Source organism: Seriola lalandi, unplaced genomic scaffold, assembly GCF_002814215.2.
Source record: "Seriola lalandi dorsalis isolate HSWRI2012SDOR001 ecotype SW California unplaced genomic scaffold, Sedor1 jcf7180002054551, whole genome shotgun sequence".
Classification (NCBI taxonomy): Eukaryota; Metazoa; Chordata; class Actinopteri; order Carangiformes; family Carangidae; genus Seriola; species Seriola lalandi.
In genome coordinates this window covers 276,845-285,411 of record NW_019525104.1, presented here as the reverse complement: position 1 = coordinate 285,411, position 8,567 = coordinate 276,845, and the positions used below count along the sequence as shown (strand labels likewise).

Sequence of the window (8,567 nt, the reverse complement as noted above, 5' to 3'; positions counted from 1 at the left end):
TGGAATGTGGGTTGTAGTTTATGACTCTTATCTAGAGAGGGACAGAGGAAGGGAGGTTGGTGTGTGTGTGTGCGTGTGTGTGTGTGTGTTCATGCATGGCACAGAGAGGCCAGGATTCACACCTTAGTGTTAATCAGTCCTTTTGTTGTTACTTTTCTATATAAGAAACAATCAAATATCATTAGACAGAGTCTTATTGTTACAAACTGGGTGTCCATTGGTTGATCCTCTGGAGCTGACCCTTTGACCTTTGGTCTGGTTCTGTGTCGTTCGGCCATGCTAACAGCATGGTCTGTTTGTAGAAGAGGGGTCCTTTGTCTCTGTTTCCTATCAATTTGATAGTTTGATGGTGGAAAAAGTTGCAAAGTGTCAATTGTGGGTCCGTAACTCTGCATGTCCTTATAATGAACTTCTTTAATGGCTTGTGACTGATGCCAGGCCACGAATGTACACTACACTGGTAAATCCTCAGTTCACAAAGAAATGTTGTCTGTTTCTTTGTGACGACTGCTAAAGTATCACAAATAACCTTTACTGTCTTACCTTCTTACTTTCTTGTTTTTTATCGGAACTGAGGATTACATATTTTTTGTGGTCTGAGGAAAATTCAGGACACTCAGGCGCATGAGATCTTTTAAATCCTGTTGTATAATATGAGCTTTTTCTTAAAAGGCTAATTTCCCCAGAGAGGAGGTGTGAATGAAAACTCCTGCAATGTGTCAAACAGCATGTCAGACGCCACACTGAAGTGGATTCGTGACTGTGGCTTCACACACTCATGAAGATACTTAAATGTTAACCTCAACATTCAGGTGCTATTTGCTTTAAGAAGGTAGTGTTTTCATTTTCATTCTTTTTTCTTTTTTTTGTGTTCATCTTTAAATGAATACATAATAATGACATAATCACATAAATACATACCGACAAAAATATAAGAAAGAAACATGAAATTGTGAAATAATCAAATAGTTTGACTTCTTGCTCATCAACACATTTCATCACAGTCCTTTTTACACAGACAATACACCATTTTCCTGATGAGTATTTCTTTCATAATGCCTCCTTTCTTCAAAAACATATTTGCAGAGCCAATTATCTGATTGGCTTTCACTTTGAGTAAAACAGCCAATCACATAACTGTCTCTGCCGTGTGTCGACTGATAAACAAAGGGCTCTGTTTTTGTGGTCACATTCACCCTGTGATGACACACTGGCATTTTGTGAATCTTTTGGAGAGTCATTATTGTATTGGTTTAGTTGCAAAAATAACTGCTCATTATCTTGAAACGAAATAGTTGCCATTTTGTTTGTTGCAATATAAAGACATCATATGATGATTGATAATCTTGCATAAACACAGATTGGTCAGTTTAACTTGCACAGTCTATATCACATCCTGTTGTTCATCACAGCCACGTGTCAACCTGTATTGTAATGCAATATTCAGGGCCTCCAGTCACCGCTGCGGAGGACTGGGTCATAGTCTGTAACAAAAACTGTGATTGATTGAATCTTTTTTTTTTTTTTTTAATGGAAGTGTGTGAACTGTTAATGCATCCATCTCCAACATGCCTGTTGCATAACAAATTGTAAAATAATTAATCAAGATGACAAATTATCTGTGCACATTAATAAATGTCTGTTGCCAAGGCAGCACTACAATTGATGACTTAAAGAGGATGAAACTCAATCTGCCTCAGACCGTGTCCCGTCACCGGGATAGAGTCCAAAAGACTTTCTGAATAAACATTGACATCATGAAAAAAAAACAAAAACACAGTTAACTGTCATTGTGAAAAGAAGCGGGATGAAATATTGTTTCATAATCATGAGCTGGGTTTTAAAATATGAATGGATTATTTCACAATGCAATAACTGCATCACCATCATTTCCATTACATTTGATTATGTAATGTCTTATTTATGGATTTAATCTTGATTACTTTGGTGATCATAATCCTTCCCCCAGGGCATGATAAGGATCTTAAGTATAATGTTCTACAATGCTATATTTTGAAGCGAAGATCTCAGTAAATGCATCACATTGTAATTTTGAAGTATGTTTTAAATCATGGCTGATACTTACTGAGATTTCAGGAGATTTCAAAAGTAATATTTGCTTAAACAGTTTGTGGTAAAACCTACCAGCCGCTCCAGATGCTTGTGTTTAGTTGCTGATTTAATGAATGAATGTGTGACAGTGGATGTATGAAGAGAAGACGGCTCCTCCCCTGTTCACACGCATTTGATCTATATATTATATATCTTCGGCTACTTAGCAACTAAAGATATTTGCTCCCATTCCCAAATTAATAACTCTGAACTCATTTTGTGGTGAAAGAACAACTTTTTATAGCCTTTCCTGTGGTAAGCGTATATATGTGAAAGTTGACGTTAATTGCAGAAATAAAGTGGTGTTTCAGGGAATGGGCTCTTTTCAGCGCAAATGATTTAGAGCTGGAGGAACTATGGTGTATCTAATAACAAAGAGCATTTTTACTGTTGTGACTGGCCCACATTTCCACCCGGAGGTTTATTTATAGCAGCGGAACAGCAGCATGTTCTGCCTCCAGATTCTTGAACAGCCATTAGAACCTTTGACTGGAGGCCTGCTTTAATCTTTCTCCAACGCGTTCCACGCATTTAATTGAACATAAATAAGCCAGCTGATGTGGCAAGGATCACATTAATAACCTTGACCCCGGGAGTCTGCAGCTCAGTGACTCATCAGCCATTACTCCCATCATGCAACACTGTGCATTCGCCGTCTGGGGGAATCACTTTAATGTCTCTGTGGCTGATAATGATTGAGCAGCCCAGTAAAAGGAACTTTTCTTCCTTGTCGCCAGCGATACGCTGGAGAGGGAGTTGGGAAGGGGAAGCTTGAGGGGCCGTTCCCTCACAAGGATATTTATCACAGGCGAGTCAAACTGTTTTACGCTCAGGAGACTCCCAGACAGCCCCGTAATAAACGCTTAGAGTGGATGAAATATTCATGCAGAGTTAAATATGGATCCTAGAACAGTCGCTGCGCATTAAGCACCGTCAATACTGATCAGCGCCGGCACCCAAGCAGAGAGGAACGAGAGACGTCTGAAGAGAGAAAGGAAGAGCTGGAGAAGTGCTCCGACAGGTGTTTATGATGAGCGAGTGCAGCAGTCAGATGTGTCGGCCTGCTTTTATTGATGGTAACTAACTAACTGTAAAGCAGAGATTGCTGCTCCAGCAGCAGGGGCTGATTTTTCTCCTCATACACTTGTATACTGTACATGCAGATTAAGCCAGATAAAATTCAGCTCATCACTCCGCGTCCCACAAGGTGTTGGAAGACCTCTACTCATACTTGCAGACATCAAGAATTTGTCAGACACGGTGGGCACCGCAGTGAAATCATGGGATCCTAAATGGATCAGCATGACTCCATCTGTCCATGCGTCTGTCCATCTGTCATGTACAGTAAATTAGATGCCACTGATTGGATTTTGTGCCAGTCCTTTGTTGCAAATTCTTACAAATACATTCATTGGCCTCACGTGAATGACATCTTTCAAGTTGTAAGGCTCAAGTCCAAGAGTTGACATAAGTTGTTGGTGTTTAAATCTAAACTGAGTTGCAAGTTTTCCTTTGATAATTTGTTTGAGACTGTAGTTGTCAAATTCATGTGACTCCGGTCCAGAGCGCTGGCCCGTTGCCCAGAGACGCACTGAGAGCTATTTGTTCCTGCAGCACAAAGGGATGGCAGAAATCAAGGGTGCCAGAAACATGGTGTTGTCTGAAAATAATAACACATTTGTAAGGTAATATAACCAAGACAAACAAGAACAGATGTTTCCAACAGGGCCGTATAGCTGCCATTGTAGACAGAGCGTATTGGTTCTGGGATTTGGATGTAAATGACATGAGGAGGTGTCAACATTCTACTTTTTATTAATTATACTTGATATTTTTTTTAAGGCCAAATCTGACATTTTTAGATTAAATTATTAGATTGTTTAAATGTATTGAATGTATTTAGTCAAAATGTAAATAAATATCATGGTGACTGTGAACTAAGCAAACTCCTTACACCAATTAAGACTGTGAGATGCATTTGAAAGCTCTATAAAAAGTTATCTTCTGTTAACATGATCTAAAATAACGAGCAGCAACTCGAAATTAAAAACGAGATTTTTAGACGATAATGCAGGGAGACCTAATTTACTGCAAATGTATTTTTTTTGATTAATTGTTAAATTATTTCAATTAATTATGTTTTTTTTAAGGCAAAATTATTCACCAATATGTGTTTCTAACACATTACTCTATTGAAACACAAGTAGCCATTGTGTTTACATTTCTGTTTGTGTGCAGATTAGAGATATGATGTTAATTAATGAGCTTTAGAGTTGTTGTAGGGTATTGTATGTTGTGGGAACAACAGCATCAGTCGTCTTAGCATGTGCCCCCAAACAACTTGTTTTTACACGTGTTTACATCATAGACTGTAAATAGAGATGGATGTAGCCTCTGTGATGTCACCCACAGGATTCTGAAGCTCAGAGTGAGCCTCGGTGCATGCTGGTTTAATAACCTTGGCGAGCATGCTCTCTCGTTAGCATTGTCAGCACAGCTGCATGTCTGGGCATCTTGCTCTAAGGCTAACCCAAGGCACATTTGTTTGTTGGCTAATTAGCTAGTTAACAACCTAAGCTAACAAGGCGGTATAGTGAGTGCAGACACTGATATTGCTAAATAAATAAAATAATAGTAGAACTTCACTCACCTCAAACTCATGTTCTGTTAGTCAAGTAACCAACAACAACACATATTATCTGTCTGGCATTAACATGAAAAACCCTCCACAAAGAGCAACACCACAAACACAGAGAGGTCACGTTCAGAGACTCCAATTAGCCGAGCTGATGCCTAACAGACAGCTAGCAGCTAGGACAGAGCAGCTGGCCGACTGTGACGGCACCCACCTGTCACTCAAAGCAGCCACGACCTCAGTTATACATAATTTTAAGACTTAATAAAATTTAAATGGGTGAGTTATATAAAAGTTCTCCCCCAGTACAGTTGTCATGAATGAGGAAATTAGCTTTAGAGTCCAAAACTGTTTTTGTACCAGGCTGTAAACATGTTTATTTCTGCTGTAAAGTTGGACATTTTAACATGGGAGTCTGTGGGGACTGACTCACTGTTGGAGCCAGACTCTAGTGGTCATTAGAGGAACTGCAGCTTTTAACAACGCTGGCTTGAGGTACAGGATATTCCAGTGGCAAAAGCCCTCTAGTGGCATCAGTAATGGGTTGAAAGGGGGAAGTCAGGTGATGTTACTGGACGGGTGGGTCAACAAAACAAATTGACAGTCAACTGACGAAATAAAATACATCTTAATATCTTAACAGGTTTTTATTTAACTACAGTATACATAGCTAATAACGTGCTTTTTCAAATGACAAACAGGTGGAATAATGCTCAGTTTGCAGTCGAGACTGTCCTATAAAAAATGTTCCCACAGGTCGAGTAAATAAATCTGATTGGCAGTAATAATGTTGAGCAAGTTGAATTACTACTTATTCCACTTATTTGTCAGTGGTGTCTAAATAGAGAGCGAGAGTGATCTCACACACACACACACACACACACACACACACACACACACACACACACAGTGGCAGGAGGGAAGCCTCTCTCTACACAAGGCACTGGTTCTTTTAATTTCATTGTTATAAAAGCGACTCCCTGCTTGTCCAGGAACAGTAAAAAGCTTTACGTTTTGCATGTAAATTCATCCATCCATTAACTGTACAGCTGATACGTGATTAGAAAAGAGCAGAGGAGGAGAATCCCTCTGACCGGCGCTGAGAGATGTGTTTGAGGAATGAACAGCCGGGCCACTGCTCATGTGAGACAGAGTCAATCTGACCATCGGGCAAACCGGCAAAAATCCCGGAGGGCTGCTGCACTGGTGGGCGAGTGGACCACACAAACAGCCATTCAAGGTTTTTTTTTACTGGCCTTGTGTGTTTCACTATTTTTAGAGTATTGTTTTAACACATAGACGTAGTTGCTACAGCTGGTTCTCCGAAAGAAATGGGGCTCTGTGATACAGAGTCTGCTGTGTTCATATTGCACATAATAGAGTTCCTGTGATCAGCTGAGCTGTTGTGAAGCATGGCCAAGGAGTCACTTTGTCATGCAGTGGTTAATGCAACACTGCCAGTGTCTCACAGGTCAACACTCTGGGGATATCATCATCAGTGTGCGACAGAGTGTTTGATTTAATGGACACCAGCAACTTACTGCTGAAGCTGTAGCAGACTGCAGGCTGGTTTCCCACAGTGCAGTGCACTCATGTGGAAGTAGGAAGTAAACAAATAATGCCATAGGCCAAACAGCTGGGGACGGTGGGCTGTGGGCAGAGACACAGGAGACTGCTGTGCTGCGCTACATTCATGTTTCTGTTTGGAGACGTACAGACTGATACTTGGCTAGTGTTTAAAATAGCATCTGGTCCAGTCAGTATGAATTCAATTCTAATGAATAGTAGTTTAATTGATTACTTGTGACCATTTAGTTTTCAAATTAATCAGAGTAGAATCACTGTAACTTTTCACTGTAAATAAAAATCTGTTACATCTTTAACCTGAATTTCATCTTTTTGAAGTTTACCTTAAAATATTTTGATTTAAAGTGTGAATAAAAAGCAAGGGGATAACAGCACATGGTAATATTTGAAGCAGAGGTAGCGGTAAGTTGTTGTTGGATTTTGAAATTATTGCAACATAAGGACAACTACACAAAATATTCACATTACAATAAAGGTTACATTTGAATTTTATAAACACCAGACGCAACATAGAGTGAATTTATTTTAGAGACTGGTATCAATTGTCTACACAAATGTTCTTCTTCATCTGTGGTGGCTGGTGACCGGCAACCTGAGGACGGGCCAAGTGTGTAGCAAGATCTATCATGTAATTTACTATTTATTGTGCATTTTAATAGCGTGCCACAGGGATAATGTATTTTTTATAGGCTAACCCTGATGTTAGCATCACCGTGGTTCCCTCCACTAAAAGCCGTTGATATTTTTCAATTGTCTTTTGGATTATTACAGAAAATAAACAATAGTTTATCATACCGACAGGTTTTGTTCAGCAGGATCATCTTCACTTATGAACACCACTACAAAAGCCTTTCCTCTTACAAAGTTAGTGACAGTTTGTATAAACACAACGCTGCTGTAAATGTGGGCTGGTGAGTAGATCGGTTTTCATGTTCAACATGAAATCAGAACTGGGGATATTTACTGACGTATTTTATATCGTAAAATTCGAAAATGTCTTGAGCTTGTGTTAAACACAGACATGATTTCAGTCATGGAACCACAAACCCATTCAAAGAACCAGAGACTTCAGGACGAGGGAACAGGAGGAGCTAAAATGCAACTAATTTCCAGGTTTTCTAGCTTTCAGCACATTGGAAAAATGACATGAACACAAACATTTACATTAATATTATTATTAATTTCAAATATATCAGAAGAAAAAAAAACAATAAATCAAAATCACCATATTATTAAGACTGTTTGATGATGATTGTAAACAGAGTTCAGAGATATGCTGATACATTTCAGGCCTCAGCCTAGTCTGAGCTCACCCAATCTGACCCACTAACAAAACTAAAATTAGACTGACAACTACTTCCACATTCACATTCACATTCCCTGTGGTATCTTCCCTGTTCCCAGCATCATATATGTGTGATCTGTCATCTCTGGTAAACATGAAAACAAACAATAATGCTCCTGTCAGGTTGTTCTCCCTCTCCCCACATCAACATCAGGCTCATTATCTGAGTCAATCTTTTTTTTTTTTCCTATTTTGTTTGTTTGTCCGTGTACACCTTCAACAGAAGCTCATTTAACATATTAGCACACGTAATGGCATCCATAAGTTCAGCATTTATCTGTAAATCTGCGGCATACAGTTAGCTTGTATTATCTGTCACTGAGAACAGGCCTGTGGTATTTAACGTAATATTTATATGCATGCTATATTCGGGCATGAGTGGCTCTGGGGCCATGAAAAAGAAGTGCAGCGCTTTCCAAAACGCATATGATGGTTATGAAATAGACTCTTTTCTGATCTGCCACCACTATGTTTAAAGTTTGGTTTGCTTTAGGCACAAAAGCTACTTTGGTTTAAAGAAACCAGCATTGACTTTTTGGCTGAAAACAATATGTAAGTGGTCCCACATTCCCCATATGAGGTTTTGTCATGCTTCTTCTACCATTACTTCTGATAGTCAACAGACATGATTTCCAGGTTTTGTCAAGTAAACATAGGTTGTGTGAAGGCCTTTGATCAACAGACTGATGCTGTTGTTTTTGTCTAGAAGACTGTCTATATGCAAAACATCCACCAATCTGATGCACACACACTGCATTTTAACCAACTACAAACAGAACATTCATCATCAGGCGTGCAGTTGAAAAATAATCTTAACCTGTATGAAGAAAAGCTTGCATAAAGGAAAAAACTGCACCGAGCACAAAATCCATTCTATGAAACCCCCCA

General features: G+C 39.2%; 1 protein-coding gene across 3 annotated transcripts in view; it reads left to right on the top strand.

Moving 5' to 3' along the window:
• LOC111661749 (glutamate receptor ionotropic, kainate 2) overlaps positions 1-8,567 on the top strand; it is a 335,637-nt gene that overhangs the window by 121,096 nt on the left and 205,974 nt on the right. The gene's annotated exons all lie outside the window — the stretch shown is intronic.